Source organism: Mus caroli, unplaced genomic scaffold (assembly GCF_978045245.1).
Source record: "Mus caroli unplaced genomic scaffold, Mus_caroli_1 scaffold_6, whole genome shotgun sequence".
In the NCBI taxonomy this organism is placed as follows: Eukaryota; Metazoa; Chordata; class Mammalia; order Rodentia; family Muridae; genus Mus; species Mus caroli.
Genome location: NW_028227261.1, coordinates 54478679 through 54498817, shown reverse-complemented (window position 1 = coordinate 54498817; position 20139 = coordinate 54478679). Strand labels below are relative to the sequence as shown.

The 20139-nt window shown below is 42.8% G+C and overlaps 1 protein-coding gene across 1 annotated transcript in view; it reads right to left on the bottom strand.

Moving 5' to 3' along the window:
• Jak1 (Janus kinase 1) overlaps positions 1-18949 on the bottom strand; it is a 112064-nt gene extending 93115 nt beyond the window's left edge. The window contains exon 1 of the mRNA XM_021159432.3: positions 18707-18949. The gene's annotated coding sequence lies outside the window, so the exon portion shown is untranslated. The remainder of the gene's footprint in view (positions 1-18706) is intronic.
• Between the last annotated feature and the right edge of the window lie 1190 nt (positions 18950-20139).

Sequence of the window (20139 nt, the reverse complement as noted above, 5' to 3'; positions counted from 1 at the left end):
ATATAACGGCTAATATGTACTCCTGGTTTATTTGTATGAGGTGCAGAAAGGACCTGATGGAATTCTGGGGCTGGAGGAGAAAAATGTGCAGTTACTGTTTAGTTAGCAGGTACAGAGTTTCCATATCCAAGATAAAAGTTCTGGAGACCTCCTACACAACAAACACTTTTCAAAGGTTAGCACGACAATTTTTATGTTATGTTTTACCAGGGTTTCTTTTTAAAAACTTTTAAAGTACCAGGTCAAGATATAGTACACATTAATAGAGTTTGTGTGTCTAGAAACCTCTTGTGTCAGTTATTCTATGAACAAAATGATTATAGAGTCTTGTCTGACTCCAACACATGACTCAGGCCCAACCAACCACTGTCCACCTACTGCACCCAGGGAGACCTTATCAAGACCCCTCAGGCACTTCTGACCACTGAGGACCAGGACCTCATCATTCTGGGGCAGTTCTTTACCAGGACATTTTAAAGAAAAATCTCACTGTGGCAGGAAATAAAGGAAAGGGGAAATAAAAATGTCACCAAGATCCCCAAGAAGAATGCCCTCACACCTGGAAGCCACAGGTCTTGCCCGTCCCTTTAAGAGGCTCCAGCTTCACAAAATAAACACCAAAGGAGAGCAAAAAAGCAAGCTGGACACCAAACTTCTGGAAAATCAGTTTCCTTGAGAAACAGGTCCTTACACAAGAATTTTCTCACTATAACACCGTTTATAATCTTACCTGCCAAACAGTAATACACCATTCTATAATTTAGGAGCACAATTTCAAATTTAACATAATCTTTCTTTCCATTAGGCAAAAACACCATTATATTAGCTTAGAATACTGCTTTGTTGCTAAAGGGGAAAAAAAAATCAATGAATATCTAGATGCATACTTTATAGTTAAGAAATGTGTCATGAATAAAACATTTAAATAGAAACAACCAGAAATATCAATTTTTGCAAGTTACAGGAAATATTCTAACAATGAAGTCACAGAAGAGCAGCACTGAATGTGGCTAGGCTCACTGGCTGTGACAGTGCGGAGATCTCTGGAAGCTCTCCTGCTATAAATTAATGTCAAACCACTTTCATATCTAGAATCTGAAAGGCTCAAAACATCAAGCCACACAAAGTGCCTGAGGCAAAATACTCCAGTGAACTGCACACCCCAGAGAGTGTGGCTATAAACTTGTTATCACAAGTCTTTACAAAGATAAGTTAGCTTCCATTTCACAGAAACAGACCTGAGCAATCAAATAACACCAAAACTAGGAATGCGCCTGATACTGTACCCATGGCTAGTGAGAGAACCTACTACGGCCACTTTCCTAAACCAGTATAAATTCCTAAGTGCAATTTAAGTTCTCATCCTGAGACCTACAGGAAGCTCTCACCCCCATCGAAGAAGCTTCTCCCTATTGCAGATAGGGACCACTACAGAAAGCCACAATTAGTCAGAATGCAGAGAACAACTGGCCTCGGGGTTCCCAGCTCCAGTGGATACATCCACTACACAGGCGGCACAGCTAAGGCTCAGGGAACATCTTGGAAGAGGGGGTGGGATGATTGTAAGAACCAGAGAACCAGCAAGTCTGTGTATGACTGTGTCTTCTAGATATGTCAGGAAAGCTATACCCATAAAATCTCTACAAGATGGAATGGCTAAACAAGGCCAGAACAATGACAGTGCCAGCTGTCATGCCAACATAGATGAGGGAAATCTCACAGAGACCCATCTCTAAATGAAGAATTACAGGCAATTAAGAACACCTGAGACAGGGAGGGTCAGTCTTTCCTCAGGAGTGAACATCCTAATTGGCTTCCCAATACCAAGTGGTCAGCCCTAAAACATACAGGCAACTCTACATGGATTCAGTAGGTTATATTTATTTATATATTTATACACACACACATATACATATATAGTAATTAAAAAGATGCCATGAGTTTGAGGTCATGAGCTGATAAAAATACACATCATGCAGGCAAAATACAGCCAAAGCACTCATACATATAAAATAATTTTTACAAAAAAATATTGTGAAAGATATACATATAAGCAAAGCACTCATACATATACAGTAAAGTAATTTTTATTAAAAATTAATTAAAACTGGGCAGATTTATGATGTTTTACTGAGGTGCTTTCTCTCTCTCTCTCTCTCTCTCTCTCTGTGAGTATGAGTGTGTGTGTGTGTGTGTGTGTGTGTGTGTGTGTGTGTACAGAGTCTACAGCTAAAACTGGCTTTGAACTCATTGCATACTGGTGGTTGACTTTGAACTTGCTCTCCTACTTCCACCTCCCAAGTTCCAACCCAGGGCTTCATGCATGCTAGACAAGCACTTTACCACTGGTCTATCAATAGCCCACAATCACTGTGTGCTTTTTAAATCATGCATGTAACTCATGTAACTAACATTTGGAAAAACCTCTAATAGTATCCTAAGGAAATAATCAGAAATTGTATATATGTATAAACAGTTATGCATATAGTATAGGTCAGACAAGCAACATACAGAGCCCACGGTGCAGAATTAGGTTAGTGAACTCTGGTCCATCCATGCAGTAAAAACTATGCATCATACATAGGAGTGAAAACAAAAGTTATGACTGTGGGGTAGGGATAAGAAATCACCTGGTAAGAAAACCACATTAAAAAACAACTGCACATCATGGTCTCCTTGAAAATGTGTGGGGGTTTTGTTTTGTTTTGTTGTTTTTTGTTTTTTAACTCAGTGGGTGTGGTGGCAAATGCCTTTAATCACAGCACTTGGGAGGCAGAGGCAAGCAGATTTCTGTTAGTTCTTGGCCAGCCTGGTTTACAAAGTGAATTCCAGGACAGCCAGAGCTATGTAACGAGATCCTGTCTCAAAAACAAACACAAGAAAAAAAATTTTAAATGTACAGTTTCATAAACACAGAAACAAAGACTAAATGATAAATACTAAGACCTCAACAAAACTGTTAACCTGTGAATGGCAGGTCTTAAGAGTGTTTTTACTTAGTTCCTAAGTTTTCTTATATATTTTATTAGTAGTTTTATAATAATAATTCTTATTATTATTGAGACAGTGACAGGGAGAGGGAGAGAGTGTTCATTCATGCACGCTATGCACACGTGTAGGTGTGTTCATGCACGCTATGCACACGTGTAGGTGTGGTCTCATCTTGAGTCCTAGAGGTGAACTCAGCTCATCAGTTTCCATCATTAGAAACAAGTATTTTCACATGCTAAGCCATCTCACTGGTTCAAGGTTTAAGTTTTCTAAAAGGAAAATTTGCTATCCTCTACAGTTCAATGGTATGGCAAATCCCAGTGACTGCCTAGAAAGTACCAAGCATTGGGCTTTTGTCCTGACACCTCTGAAAGGATAACAACAATGAGTACACACTATTATAATTAAACCCTAACTACTAGTTAAACATGCACTGAAGACAGGAATGACCTAAAATCAATCCAAAATAACATTGTAAGAACACTGTCGTGTCCGTAGAGATCAAATATACCTATCTCAGTGAAGATTGACTAAGATGCATCTTTCTTGTACAATATAGAAAGGTTACAATTATTTTAAATGCAGAGCCTGTAACTTTTTAAATGAAGAAAGGAAAGACTATCAGAAGGAAAGAGGAAACAGTAACTGTGCCCAGGTCCAAGTCTTAGTCAACACAATTCAGCCTCAGGGTTTCAGCCATAAATAACTTTACTGAACAGTCTGTTCAGGCTGCACTCCACCTTGAAAATTTGCTGACAACAAAATTCCCTGCAAGGACAGGTTAGGGTAGATAAATTCTAACTCAAACATGGACAGAAACAACAATAACCAAAGGTACAACTGAAGACAAGTGAGCCACTGGAGGCTCCCCCAAAGACTTCAACAGCTTCAGCATTACAGGCCTGACTCCACAGAGTGGTGTGTTGTCCCTAAACCAGGACACAATGGGAGAACAGGGAGTTTGGGATCAGAAGTGTGAAATTGTTTCTTCTCCTAAACTCAAATTCCCTTAGTTCTCAAATGAATGAAACCAAAGCACATTATCAGTCAGGAGCTTTCAAACCTCAGAAGTGGGTGTTTGGGAGGAAAGGGGTGTGGTGTACAAGTGCATGTGCATACGTGTCTGTGGAACCCAAAGGTCAAGTTTGAAGTGTCAACTTTGGTGGTGGTAAAGTCTATGTGTGTTCTGAGACAGGCTTGCCAGCTAGGTTAGGCTGTCTGGCCAGTGAGCCCCTCCTGTCTACTTCCCCAACACTGGATTACAAAGCATCTACTAGCAGGCCAAGGTTTTACATGGATGCTGAAGATGGGTCATGCTTCCAGAGCAAGCACTTTATCAACTAGGCCATCTCCACAGCACATCGCCCCATCCTTATTGTTACTGTTCTTAATAAAACAGTTTCCTACACTGGGTAACTGTTGCTTGTATATGCTAGGCAAGACCCAGAACAAAAAGACTTTTTTAAAGACCTTATTTTTATTTTAAGAGTGTTTGCCTGAACGTATGTATGTACACTACCTGTGTACACGGTGCCCACAGAGGCCAGAAGTGTCAGATTCCTTAGAACTGAAGCTACACACAGTTTTGAGTTTCCATGTAGATGCTGGAAACTGAACTGGGTCCTCTGCAAGAATAGACAGTGCTCTTAAGCACTGAGTCTTCCCTCCAGCCCACAGGGCAAGGCTTCTTATAAAGGCTTTTTCCATGTATGACTCTTCTCACACAGAAATCTGCACAATCTGGTACATATAGGGATAAAAATCAGATACATAAATCAAACACTGACTAATAATTAGACATAAAGAATTTTTTTTCTTTTTGAGACAAGGTCTCACTGTGTAGTCCTGGCTACCCTGGAAGATACTATGTAGACCAGGGTGGCCTTGAATTCACAAAGATCTGTTTGTTTCTGCCTCCCAAGTGCTGGGATTAAAGGATACCATGCTCAGAAAGAAATTTTAAAAATAATTCCTTAATACACATTTATCTTTTACTAAAGACCAAAGCAAATTTTTGCTTGATCATTTTTCATCAATAATTAAGTCCTGGCTGAACATTTGATACTGTAGGACACAGTATCTTCAATGTTTTTCAAAGTTGATCAAAATTTTGATTTTTAAAATCATCAGTGCTGAAACTGCCACTTCACATAAACACATAGTACAAAATAGCAGAAACTGCTTAAATATTAAATAATAGGTAATTTTATCTAAGCAAAACACATACCCCAAATAAAGATACTTAAAATGACTTTTATGAAGACTATATTGCAATAGAACTTTTAAAATGATTTTTAAAAAGAGTATATATAGCCTGCAACAAAAATTACATAATATTCATTAATGATAAAGCCCGAGATAGAATTTTTCTGTAATATGACTTATGTACACTTTTCTCATTTAGCCTAACAATAATATCGATGTGCAAGTAAATGCCAGCACTAAGGGAGACATTAAATATGTAGTCAGTATTAGAATGTTTAAAAAGTTTTTAACAAAAGAGAGAAACCATCTAATCATTCCTAGATGTAACCTGGGAGTGGTTTGGGGCTCAGCACTGCCCACCCAGCCAGTCCTTCAGACTGTGCACCCAGGACACCTCCCCCAAACCAACAGCTCCATTGTTCCTCTTTTATAGGACACCATTGTTATTAATATCCAAATTAACAGACAAGGTCTAAAGAATCCTAAAATCTCTTAAATCACCTCAAAGCCTTCTGCCCATAAACAATCTCAGCCTGCAATTTGCAATTTTGCAAACGAAATGACTCAGCAATTAAGAGAGCTTGCTGCTTTTCCAGAGGACCCAGTGCTCACAACAGCCATCTGTAACTGCAGTTCCAAGGGTTCCACACCCTCATCTCAGCACAGTCCCCATACACATAAACACATAATTACAAAAGTTTTAGATCTCATCCTTTTTTGAACTACTTCAATAATCAAATCTAATAAATTTTAAAAAATAATTTGCTGGGCGTGGTGGCGCACACCTTTAATCCCAGCACTTGGGAGGCAGAGGCAGGCAGATTTCTGAGTTCGAGGCTAGCCTGGTCTACAGAGTGAGTTCCAGGACAGCCAAGACTACACAGAGAAACCCTGTCTTGAAAAACCAAATAATAATAACAATATAATTTAATAAAAAATTTAATTTAACAAATTCCATGTGTGTCTATTTCATGAGCTGCAAGTATCAATGACATATCAAGCATGCTGTAACAGACAGCTATAATCCCAGCACTTGGGATGCCAAGGCGGAGAAACATAAATTCAAGGCTAACCTGGGTCAAACAACAGCAACAACCTACTAAAGCCCTGGCCCACAAAAGCCCTGGCCAGTCACTTCCTTGCCACCCTCTTTTTCCCCTCCACTGTCAAAATAGAAAAGGAGCCATTTCCTGAGGCACTCTGATGTCTTCCAATTCTTACTTCATGTGTGCTAGTAACTTTAAATGTACTTATTAAACAGTTCCTATGAACTCAGAACTAAATGTGCTTGAGTTGGCTGTCTTCATGATCTCTTAAAACCATGAGCGCTCTAGCTCTAACCTGAGGAAAGTAAACAAGATTTGCAGCCAAAAAGGAAGTCATTCGACAGCCTTCCCTGCCTCTCGTGAATGTCGGAGGAGGCTCGTTAAATGTCCCTTTTTCACCCAGCAGAAGCCATACTTCCATCTGAATCATAATTCTGCAGTAATCGTTCTCCTTTGGTGTTGCCTGACTCCTATTCCATTGGATTTTGTTTTGCGCTATTTTTCCAGCTGAAAGAGTCTGGAGCTGGTGAGATAGCTCAGGTGGTAAAGTACTTCCTGTACAGGAAAGAGAACCTAAGCTTATCCTGTCAGGGAGCACGGGGCTGCCTGTGTGTAACATCAGAGAGCACGGGGCTGCCTGTGTGAAACGTCAGGGAGCACGGTGCTGCCTGTGTGTAACATCTGGGAGCACAGTGCTGCATGTGTGTAATGTCAGGGAGGTGAAGCCCGCCAGCCTAGCCAGTCAGTGAGACAGTCTCAAACTGGGAAAAAAAAAAAAAAAAAAAAAAAGCTAATGGCCCTTGAAGACACCTGAACAATAACTTCTAGCCTACATACATGCTCATGCATGCATGCACACACACACACACACACACACACACTCGTACTGTTTAGCTTAAAGACAGCACTGCTCTTTAGAAAGTTGGAAAACATTTTGCCCCAACACACATTGCTGTATTCATGAAGTTTCCAAGTCAACACCCAAAAGACCAAGTTAACATACAACATACTAGAGCTCTCTGCTCTGCCAAAACTGAAAAATGAGTTACAGCCAGAAAACCAGGAGTAATTTTGTCATCTCAAAGGCCAGTACAGCATTAGCTAGAAGGGTATACAGAACCTCAAGGGAAGTACCTCAAAAACTGACAGGCCTTTACATGTTCAAAACAAACAGAAATATAGACTTCATTGTTCACATGTAATGTGAAGCACTTGACCTTCATATGGCTGGTTTACATGCTGCCCCATGGTCTGCTGGAGGGCCACAAAGACAGAAGCCAGCAGTTCTAACAAATACCGCTTGGCCCCTGGAGCTGAGGAAGACATTATTAAGAAAAGCAGAGAACTGTCTATCAGTATGACAATGGGTCAGAAAGAGCTGGCATCAGTTTTGGTGCACTAAACTGTGAGGTATCAACAAGACACTGGGCCGGGAGATCCGGCATGATGCACACAATTATCCTGAACAGGAGCACAGGTGCTGCTTCTGCACCTCCCCACTCCCTTTCCTGTCAGCTTCCTCCAGATCTATGCAAAGCCAGGCTTCTCTTACTCACCTTCTAGGCCCTAGCCCCAATGTCATCACTTCCTCTGAGATGCGGCCCATTTCCCACCCCTGCACATTCCCTGTTTCCTCACTAATACACTCGACTCTGATTTCCAACGTGCCACACTGACATTACTTACTGACAAGTTTAACATCTAAGTATGTTTGCTCCTTCAGGTCAGGGACTGAGCCTTCTCCCCCTCCTCCCCAAGCCCTTGTTACAAGTGCCTACACCTCTTGTCTCCAATGACTTGAACAGAGGTGAAATAGCTCAACCAGTGTTGGGAAAAGTTACGAAGCAGAGAGGAAAAGAAAGAAAAATAAGTGGCAAAGCAGCACATCTACATGGTTCACAAAATCACGAGCCTTGAGGAGAACCTCATTGGGGAGGGGAAACAGTCAGAAGAGGGAAACATGTCTACCCTAAAAGAGAACAGACACAAGACTACTTACTACGCCACAGACACCAGAAGACAGTGGGCCGGGGGCATCTGCCAACAAGGAACTTTTACATAAGAAGGGCAGAAAAAAAGGTGTTGATACGAGACCGTGACTGAAAGGTGGCTGGTGATCTCAAGGGACCAATCTGGAGTACGAAGATAGCAGTCTTTTTGCAAAGGGTTAAACCATGAGTGGGTGGAAGGAAATGAAAGATTTCGAGTCATTTGGCAGCAGACTGAGGAAGTGGAGAAAGGAGGCCCCCGGAGCAGTAGTAAGAAGGGGGATCCTAAGTTCTTATTCTTTTTTCAAGAGAGGATGACCATCTGAGTTTAGAATCTTCAACTTCCTTTGTTACCACTGTAGAAAATCCAAAGTAACATGACGGACCATAATGCCCTGTCTGATCAGGCGCCCGTCTAGCTCACACCCCAGCTTCCTTCTCCTCTCTGTATATTGTACAGGATGTCCGTCCTACCCCAGAGGCTTTGCATATGCTGTTCCTTCTAGCCACAAGTCTTTATGTGTGTGTACATGTCTGTCAGTGTGGATGGTGGCCAGAAGTTAACATCCAACATCTTCCTCACTCAACTTCCACTTTGTGTTTACACACACACACACACACACACACACACACACACAAGATAATACATATGCAAGTCAGTGGACACCTTGCAGAAGTCAGTTCTCTCCTTCCACCATGTGAATTCTGGGTATCAAACTCAGGTTCTCAGGGAGCAAGCCCCTTTACACACTGAACCATCATCACACATAAAAACTTCCTTAAACTCTTAAGCATTGCCTCTTTCATCTTTCAGATCTTAATGTACAAAAAACTCACTACCCAGGTCCCACTCCCTTCATCTAGCTTCATCTCTGTCTTAGAACCAACCTTTCATCTCTTCTGACACTTAGCATAAACGTCACAATCCTTGTGTAACTGCTTAACTGCTGAAACCTAAAGGATAGAGTCAGGCCGACCTTGTCTTCACATATCATGATAAACCTAAGAGCTTTTCTTTAGTGGCCAGCTAGTGCATCAGAAGTGGCCTACTTCCTAAAGCCACATCAAGAGGACTTACCATCTATGTTCAGGCCTGTTGAACCTATGACCCCTCCCTTCTATGTCCACGCACCCTGAGTGGAAGGTCTCTGTAAACAAGCAGTTAACAAGCTGTGCATGTAGAAGTACCATCAGACATCAGTTGAGTTTCCCAATGGGGTAACACAAACACAGTGGTCAGCAAGAATTTTAGAGTGGCTCCAGCTGAACCAAATCAAGCAAAATAAAAATTTAGGCAATGCATATGCTACTTTCTTTAGGCTAAGTTATGCAAAAAGTTAATCCTAAAAGTCGTAAAAAAAATTCTAAGTGTGGCCAAAAGAAAAATTTATCTTTATTAATGCAAATTGCATCTGCCTGCCTTCCTGGGTAGAGCCAAAAATCAGCTTTAAAAACAAGACTTTCCACAGGAAGATACATATTTAGCAGGTACATATTTAGTGCTCTTGCACTCACTTGCGCACTTGCTCTGTGTGTGTGTGGGGTGTGTGTGTGTGTGTGTGTGTGTGTGTGTGATACTATCAGCACAAACTCTAAAGACATCATTTGACAAGCAAGTCTTCCTGTGCCTCTCTACCAGCAACCTACCAACACAAAAGATTATTTTAAATTCTACTAATTAAAAAAAATTGCTATAAATTATAACCCCTCCAGAGAAAATTATATTAACAAACAAGCCCACAGATATAATCATGGTTAATTGGCAAACTGTCAGTTCTAATAGCCTTAAGCCCTTTACAATATTATTAAAAACAAATGATAGTTGCATTCATTACAAATTATTCTTATTTCTACTCTGTGCAGTCAGACCAGCCTCTGATTATCCAACATACCTGAAAATGTTACATCTAAGTTTACTCTTTAAATCTCTCCAGGCAGTCTTTTCGCAGGTTCAGGTGGCCACTCTTTTGCCCACTGCCCTCCAGATTTGGGGTTTTCTTTCTCAATCTTAAATGGGAAGAAAGGACTCAGCTGCAAGTACTTTGCTGTCAAAGCACATGGATAAGAGTAGGGCTGGAGACCTGGATCAGCAACTAAAAACACTGGGCTGCTCTTCAGAGGCCCTGGGTATGATTCTGAGTGCCAACAGAATGACTCACAACAGCATACAGCAAGATCTGGCCTCTGCAGACTCCTGCACGCACACAGTGCACATAAACTCATGAAGTGAAACACATATAACATAGATAGTAATAAATAAATCTTCTTTAAAAAAATGTTATCAAGACTGCTGTTCCAACCACTCGTTCTTTTAAACTTTTCTTTCTCTCTCCAAAGAGAGAGGGGGTTGTTTTTGCTTGCTTGCTTGCTTGCTTGCTTGCTTGCTTGCTTGCTTGCTTGCTTGCTTGCTTGCTTGCTGTTTTGAGACAGCCTCAGGCAGCCTGGGCCTGCTCAAACTTTCTGTAGTTGACAATGACCTTGACCTCCTCCTTCCTGCCTCCATTTGCCAAGTGCTATGATTACAGGTATACACTACTATGCCCAGCCTATCATTTTCTATGAATACTTAAATTCAATAAGCTTGTACAAGAACATCACTAAGAATGAAATATACATATATCTATATGTGCACATACACATGATTAGGAGAAAAGACTGTATAATTTTCTGCTTTGAGTAAATCTGCTTCAGGAAAGTATGATAGATAACACAGAGCAGAAACTGCAGAAAGGAACACAACAAACTAAAGTTCCTTTAAATTCCTATCATTCTTTAGGGAGCAAAGCTCCCTGGATCATTATCTGCCTTATAAAATGTTTAATTCTGACACAACTCTAAAGACATCATTTTATAAACAGGTCTGCCTGCGTCTCTTGGCCAGCAGCCCACCACTGGCTACAAGCATGGACTTAACAAAAGCTAAACAGCACCTTTACATTGGTCTTCTGAAATGCCCAGTGTGCTCCTCCCAATTATATCTTGGACAGCTCCTACAGAGGTTACATAAAAACAATTTTCTAATTTTCCATTAAAAAATAAAACAATTCATCTAGCATCTCAATGGAAACTGCCTTGGTTAAGCACCAAAACTTTTTAAAATTATTATTATGTTGAACCCACTCTTAACAGAAATCTTTCAAAAATACAATATATCAGGTACTCTTTGTTTGGTATCTTCTGGGGACGTGCTATGCCATCTTTTAAACATTATGGATATAACTTGAGCTTTTTAAAAATTGACCGAAAGCATATACTCCATTTTGAAAAGTTAAAAAAATAAAACAATCAGAACGGTTTTACCTCAGTCTGTGCCTGACACCATTTCAAAATGTTTAGTAGTCTCTCAATCCTCAAATCGTCATAGAAGTTGATATTGTCTCTATCCCACTCTGTGGATAAGCAACAGTCATAACTTGTTGGGTTGGAGAGATGGCTCACCAGTTAAGAGCACTCCCAGAAGACCAGAGTTCAGTTCCCAGCACCCACAGCAGATAGTTCAAACTCCCTGTAACTCCAGTTCCAGGAATTCCTCTTCTAGTCCTTTTGGGTACCTGTTCAGTGCCACACATTCACACAGCTATGCACATCCACATCAATAAAAATAAATCTTTACAGAAACAAAGGAAGAAGAGCAAGGCTAAAATGCAATCAAAAGATCTATTTTCTATTGGAGTTTAATAAACCACCTGTCAGTCTCCTTCAGCTTGGGTTCTAGGCACAAGGGTCTTCTACAACAGTTGTTCTTAACCCATTCTCTCAGTAAAGAATGGATCCCTTGCTAAATTTTCATTCTAAGGAAACCCTTCTTTGAATCTGTTCTGGAGAAGTTCTGGTATCCCCTACTTACACAGCAGCCAGCCCCTAAACAAGCAGCCTATTCAGCCGCAGCCCTGAATGCTCTCGCCTTCATCTCACTCATGTTCCACAACACAAGCCCTTCTGGATACCTTCCTTTACTAGTAAGCACCAGCTACCACACTGTAGAGTCATAGTGACAACTGCAAATTGTGGCACTGTTCACCCTAAGTCCCCTCAAGAGTCCCAGACTGTTTGCTCTGGTCCTGGTCTCACAGTGCCTTATCCTGCTACTCCTCAATCACCGAGACAAACATCAGCCCTGGGCCTCCAGGATGTGACTCCTTGTACATATTCCCTAACTATGTCTGTCTTTCAGGATTTTAATCATTGTATTTAATCACTGATTGACTTAAAAATCAGCTAGATCACCAGAGAACTTGATAACTTTAAACACAATTTCATATGGGTTTTACTGTACTTTAGGGAAAGCTTATATGGACTTCTTGCCACCTAGTTTGACTGTAGACATTTCCTGTTTCCTGGTAGAGTCAAAAACTGATCAACGATGGCAAAATAAAGCATTTTTGGTGCTGGGTGAAGGAAAGGGTGGCATGGTCCAAGGTAGAAGTCGATCCTGTACAGAATTCAGTGCCTCACAGTTCTTCCATCTGCTCTTTTTACCCCAAAACCTCAAATGCTCTCATCTTCCCTACTCAACCACTGGCCAGAGGCCACAGTCCCTGACCTCTTCCTGTTCAGATGCAAGAGTCTCTGCTTACAAGACTCTCCTCACCTCTGGCTCTCTCCTGAGAAGGCTAGGCTCTAATCAGGATATGCAAACCAGTGTCTCACCATCTTCTGTACCTGCCCACCTCTGCTTCATGCCTTTGCTCATACTGTATGTCCTCTCAGCATCCCATCCTACCTCAGAACAAGGGAACTCACACTCGTCAAGGACCTACTCAAACGAAGCCTCTTCAAAAGCATTGGAGAGTGGTGTGTGCCCTGAAGAACAGCTATTTGGGAGGCTAAGACAAGAGTATTCCTTGAGCTCAGGAGCAAAAGCCCACGCCCATCTTTCTGTGTGGGAAGTACACAGACTGTCATATATGAGGGGGTATGTGTATATACATACATGTGTATCATAGGTCAATCTCAGGTGTTCCTTAGGAGCCACCCACCTTGTATTTTAGGGCAGTATCTCAAAAACAAACCAAAAGCAGTTCTAAGAGCCAGGAGTAGTGGCTATTACCTTTAATCCCAGCACTTCATCCCAGGAGACAAACAGAGCTCTGTGAGTTCAAGGCCAGCCAGGGCTACATAAGACCCTGTCTCAAGAAAAGAAACGAAAAGAAAAAAGATACAGACAGACAGACAGACAGACAGACGGACGAACAGGACTTCTTACTCAGACCTGGAGCTCACCTATTTGGCTAGCTTGGTTGGTCAGCAAGCTCCAGCACCCTCTCTCCAGCACTGGGATTGCAAGTGTGTACCATTGCATCCTGTCTTTTGAGTGCTGGCGATCAAAGCCAGGTCCTCATGCTTGAACTGCAAGCACTTAGCCTGCTCAGTCACCTACCAAGTCTACCCCATCTCTTCTTAAAAAGTATTTGAAAAAGGCTCTGAACAGGTCTAGCTCTCCTGAGAGGCCCCAGTAGGCTCACTTTTCACGTTTGCACTGTAAAGGCTATGTATACCAAGCTTATTTCCATATGAGCTGTGCTTTAGTCATCTGCCAAGCACTAAGCAGGCACCGAGAGATGTCCATATATATATAAAAGTATGAATTGATATGTAATATATAAAAAAAAAAAAACCTAAAGCTATACTGTAATCTTAAGATTACAAAGGAGTCTTCTGAAAGTTTGTAGGAACACTCTGCAACAACACGATGGGACTTACTCATTCTGCATGCATAACCACACCACCAGACCTGGGAACACACTCAAGTTTTTCTACCAGTCTGCCTACTCAATAAGGCAGGGAGTCCTGTGTACTTCACTCCACTTATTCACTCTATGACTATTATTAGTAAGCAGTCAATCAATACGTACTGAATAACTGGATAAACAAAACATCATGTGAATGCACGTGTTAAGTAAACCAGTTATATAGATTTAAAATATCTCGACAAGTGTCAGCTGTCTTCTGACCAGAGTACACTTAAATGAATTTTTCTGTTAGTTCCTATCTCTAATCCCAGCATTTGGGAGGTTTAAAGCAGGAAGATCACAAGTTTGAGGCCACATGGTGAGTTCCAGACCACCCTGGGCTAGAGGAAGACCCAGTCTCAAAACAACAATGAATGTTTCCTTCTTTTGTTACTAACAAGCATCTTGCCTTGGAGGAAGGGATCTACTCAGAGCACTGAGGAATGATGTGCTGGGACCAGCTGTGAAGACCCCACATCATAAAACAAAGTGGATGCCACACAAAAGGGAACTTAAGGTCTGATCCTTTCCAATTGCCTCAAATGGATAAAGTGTGCATGTCCCTCAAAGGCAAGAAGAGCATTCACAGGAATTCTTCTCCTTCCTCTGAAACACCAGCATTTCAACACGGCAGCCCTTTCTAACCGTGTTACCAGGAAGTTTTTGAGACCGGAAGCTAGAGTGGCATATCTCTCTGAGGACAAGAAGAGTAAAGCAGAGGAAGTAGCAATCGAAGCGTTGAAGACAAAGCTTGGCACAAATACATTAGCACCAATGAGTCAATGTCCTTGTACCTTGCATTACACAGGAAAAAATCTCTCACTCTCCCTCCCAGAGGCTGATGCCAAACTCCAGAATCCAAGCGCTCCTCCTACCCCAGCCTCCCAAGTACTTGGAGGACAGATACGTACCACACACCTAGCATGGTCTGAATTCTTGAAAAGGGGGAATAAAAGGCACAGAAGAATGAAGCAGCACTACCCTCACCCACTCCAGCACCAACAGCTCCCTTCTACGGTAAGCCTTCTTCCAATACCCACCATGCTCAAAGGAAACATGGGAAAGGCAATACAGAGCACAGAGGATTTTTTTTTCCTCCTGTACTTACTACTTCCTTACATTTTCCAATTTTTCTACAGTGAGTTTCTTCCTTGTCCTGTGAAAATAATCTTTGTGATTAAAAGAGGGGTAACTAAAAAGTCTACCCAGAGAACTAAGCATACTAAATCAATCCCCTACTCCCTCCTGCTGTCCCCCCTCACACACACACACACACACACACACACACACACAGAATCCTCAATAGCATTAGCTCTTCCCTGCTGCTTGACACGCAGCACATGAGCTTAGCCTCTTCTTCCCTGGCTTGCACTGTGTCTAACCGTTCATTCATGAAGTTTCTTCACAGCAGCTCTCGTTTATATGTCCTTGGGTTCTCACACATTATGCTTGCATTCCTTGCCTGGCTTCTCCACCAAGACTGCATTATAAATAACTAACCTAGGTGTTTTTGTTTCTTTCTAGAACAGGAAAGCCGGGGCCAGGAATGAAATCACTTGCCACAACATGCACCCCGTTATCTCTTTTCTCCCCTGGCACCCCTAAGCATCATCTCTCCTTTTGAGCACTAGTGGCATTTTGACCCAGGTCATACTTGGCTATAGGAAGGGCCGTCCCGTGCATTACTGAGTGTTTAACAATACATCTAGCCTCTACCCACTAGATATCACCTTCCCCAACAAGGTGTACCCTCCAAACTCCTCAGAAAATATCAATGTCTCCCTCAGCATGAAATTTTACCAAGCTGTTAACCACCAGTCTGAAAGATTCATCAAGATTCCTTCACGGCCTCTGCTCTATGGCAAGGCTCCATGTCCATTAAGCCACAGCACATTAGAGAACATCAGAGGTTGCTTGTTCAGCTAGATTCTGCTTAAATAGCCCATTCCCTGTCCGCCTGAAATGTCCTATGTGATTGTTTTTTAAATGATTTATTTTTTATTTTGTGTGCACTGGTGTTTTTGCCGGCTTGTATGTCTGTGTGAGGGTGTCAGATCCCCCAGGAACTGGAGTGACAGACAGGTGTGACCACCATGTGGGTGTTGGAAATAGAATCCGGGTCCTCTAAAGAGTTGACAGTGCTATTAACCACTGAACCATCTCTCCAGCCTCGTAAAAATTGTTTTTTAAAAATGCTTTGTAAAAATATGCACATCTCCACAGGCCGTAGTGGCGCACGCCTCCTTTAATTCCAGCACTTGGGAGGCAGAGGCAGGCAGATTTCTGAGTTCGAGGCCAACCTGGTCAGCCAGGGCTGCCAGGGCTGTCTTGGAAAAAAAAAAAAAAAAACCCTGTCTTGGGAAAAAAAAAAATGTGTGTGTGTGTGTGTGTGTGTGTGCACATCTCAGACAATAAATCTAGCAGCGTATCATCATCTCACTAAATTTTACTAAGGATATACAGAATATGTGTCCTCAGTAGGAAAAAAGAAAGCACAGAAAATCTGGCAGCTAGAAAACACAGATCCTGCCTGACCTTTGCTAAGCTGTAAATTGTTTTCGATTAGTACAATTATTTATAGTGTTCTCTGTATAAAAATGAGTTTAAATCTACATATATTCTAAGTAGTTGCTTCATTTGTATTTCTCTACAAATATATGTATTACTTCAAATTATTCAGAATAAACAGAATGATGTCTTCAGACAACATTAAAATCTGTAGCTGGTAATGTGCTGTTGAAATCGGTCAGTCTTCTTTAGAATCACTACTGTTCATAAAGTCAAACCTCTTCAAACTGGCAGACCTCACCGTCCTTTTTAAAAGCCCTGAGGTTAAGTTCCCTTGTGTAATTTAAGGCAAGCACATTCCCGTAAAAGCAACTCTATCCTCAAAACTCCATATTTTTCACTAGCTTTTTATAGCAGGTGTCCGAATTAAAGTATTTTTACAGCCTAACTCCTCCTAGCACCTTAAATCTGTAAAGGGTGGCTACCAAATGCCCAGAAAGATAATGATCTTCTGGGTAAGACAGACTGATACTAACCCCTGCCTAAATTACAACAAAATAGAATATGTTAGGAAATGTCTTAGCTATTGTACCAATATCTAATTTATTCTCTTTCTAACATCTTTTCCCGAAGCCAGTAAATTGCGTGCTATGAAATGGGACTGAAACAGAACTAGCTGTATTCACTGTAAAGGATAACAAAAAAGTCTGAGCAACTCCCTCCCCCAAACAGTACAGCAGTGCAGACAAACTGAAATACAGTCCAAGTTAATATGATACTAGAATTAAGTTATGATTACATTTGTAATGTTCACACACCCTCTAGGATGATGTACCTGTTTCTTTCTACATGATCTCAATCCATACAGAGGAGGCATTTATTCCATTTTATAAAGCATGTTATACCAGAACTGTCTATAATGCTGGCCTGCAGTCTCCATTAACCCTCACCATGATGCACAAGAGAACAAACCAATCACTCAATAAAAAAGTATCCCCTAGATGTTGGAAAACTGAAGCCAGGGATGAAATGACTTTGCACACAGGGCCCCAAATCTAATTTTTTACCTGGTAACCCCACATGATCTCTCAACTTGGGTACTACTGACTGACATTTTGAACAAAATCATAGTTGCTCTACATAGCCCCAAATTCCAGTACTTGGAAAACATCAGAGTCCCCACAAACAAAAGCAATAGGCAACATAAATGTGGTTTTTAGAAAGGGAAGGAATAAAAATTTAATCAATGCAAAATGTTCATTTAAAAAGAAAAAGAAAAAAGTTTTTTACACCACACGTAACTCAAACATTTTCTTTTTAAACGGGGAAGGCAACACCCAAAGACTAGATAATTTTATCTAATTGCCTCAGCATTCTACTTATTTAACGACCCAAGTTTTTTAATGCCTTCTTCCCTGAAAGAAGTAAAGGTAATTTTATACTACCGTAAATACCTGCGACTGAGCTCTATGACTGGGGAGGAATTTTAATAGCATGGATACTGATGTATCCAAGCAGAGGCAGAAGACAGGTCACAGCCATGAATTAAGACTATTAGGGCCCGGTCCTAGTTCCCGGGAAATCAGAGGCTACACCTCCGAAGGGGGCACACGGGCACCAGGAGATAACCACACCTCTAGTGTAGTCTCCTTAAAGAACTCCCTTCATAAACACACATCATCCCAGGAGCCTGGGAGTGTCTCCAGAGGGGTGCCTACTGCTTCTGAGGCGAAGGGGGGCGTTCGTTCGCGTGGAAGCGGAGCCAGGAGTTGGGGAGCCACAGACACAAGTCCCAGTTTCGATGAATCCGGTCCCTTCGGGTAGGACCTACAGTCGTCTCTCCCCATTCCCTTCACCCATGGCCCTCCATCACGCTACGTTCCGGCAAGCTGCGGTTCGGAGTTCCCGGGGGCGCGCCCCCACGCAGACCCAAACCCCAAAAGTCCCCCCGCAAGAGCTGACCAGGGGTGAACCTGGGCCACGACCCTCCGCGAGTGCTGCGGTCCGGGCTGTTGCGGCGCCAGAGGCCGTCGGCGCGCAGGCCGCGGGGCCATAAACAGGATGTCGGCGGAGCGGGCCGCTTTTAGCGGAGCGGCCCTCCCTCACCTCCCGGCAGCCCCGCCGCCTGGAAATCCCCGCCCCGGCCGCCCTGGCCGCTCGGCCGCCCCGCTCCGCGCCCCTCTCACGGTCCCCGAGCTGGCCACGGCGGTCTCCACCTCCCGACCGGGACACTCACCACTTCCGTGTGCGCCGGGCCGCGCGGCTCCTTGGCGCAGGGTCGATCTGGGTCAGGAGTCTGGCTGGCAACTCAGCCTGCCGTGCGGGGTCCGGCGTGGACACCCGCGGCTAAGGAGAGGCACCGACAGGACGAGCGAGGCTGGGCGCGGACCCCGCGGCGCGTCAGCGGCTGCCGGCTACTCCGCGGCTGCGGCGGCCTGCGCTCTAAAAACGCACCGGCGCCCCGCCCCTCCAACTCTCAGTGACCACGCCCCCTGTATGGCCCGGCCCTCGTGACGTCAGAAGCTGCTCCTACAATTGGACAGAGCCAAGACCCAAGACTGAGGACCCTGGAGTCTCCGCCTGCCCGGGCTCGGACTCCCGCAAGTGTCTCCGCTCGCTTCCTCTTACCAACTAGCTTGTGAGAATTGAACTCAAACTGGACATACTGGCACACTTCTTTAATCCCAACACTCCGGGAGGAAGAGACGAGTGGATCTCTGTGAAATGACCTGTTCCCCCCACCCCGCCAAAAAAAAAAAGGGGGGGGGAGAAAAAAGAAGAAAAGAGAAGAGAAGAGAAGAGAAGAGAAGAGAAGAGAAGAGAAGAGAAGAGAAGAGAAGAGAAGAGAAGAGAAGAGAAGAGAAGAGAAGAGAAGAGAAGAGAAAAGAGGTGAACTCACTCACGCAGGAAATAAGAATTCTCCCCCTGCAGCCACCTGTGCCCTTGGAGGCACTATCTGTGCCCTGTGTGTTTACATCTGCCCCATCCCAGCCACTCTAGAAGAGGGTTCTGGAAAGACTTGCCTAGCAAGAACGAAAGTGTCAGTTGTTGCGATAAAATATTTGACAAAAGTAATTTAAGGAAGAAAGGGTTTATTACCAGACCATCATGATGAGAAGTCGTGATGACAGAAACTTGAGGTGGAAAGTCACACTGCACGCATGCTCAGGAAGAAGAGAGGATGAATTCTTGTGTTAGCTTTCTCCTGGGTATTAAATCCAGGACCACAGTCCATGGAATGGTTCTGCCCACAGATAAAGTGGATCTTATCTCCATTACCCTAATCTAGATAATCCTCAAGGGCACAGCCAAGGGGATAGACCAGTCTACAGAATCCCTGTGCAAAGCAAGTCTTCTAGGAGATCCTAATCTAGGTAATGTTGAAGGGCACAGCCAAAGGGTAACCTAATCTAAACAATCCCTCACAGGTATTGCTGATCTCCTAGGTGATTCTAGTAGTCAACTTGACAATACTAACTATCATGAGGACTTAACCAGAAACAAAACTTCCGGCTTCCACAAGTTTCTTCAGGCCCAGCCTCTGCTCTGTGGTGTAAGAGTTCCAAAAGGAGCAGGGGAGAGAAACAAACTATGGAAAAGAGTAATAAGAATTAACATCCATTCCTACCTAATCTGTATCGAGTGCTTTTGAGTTTTCATTATCATAAT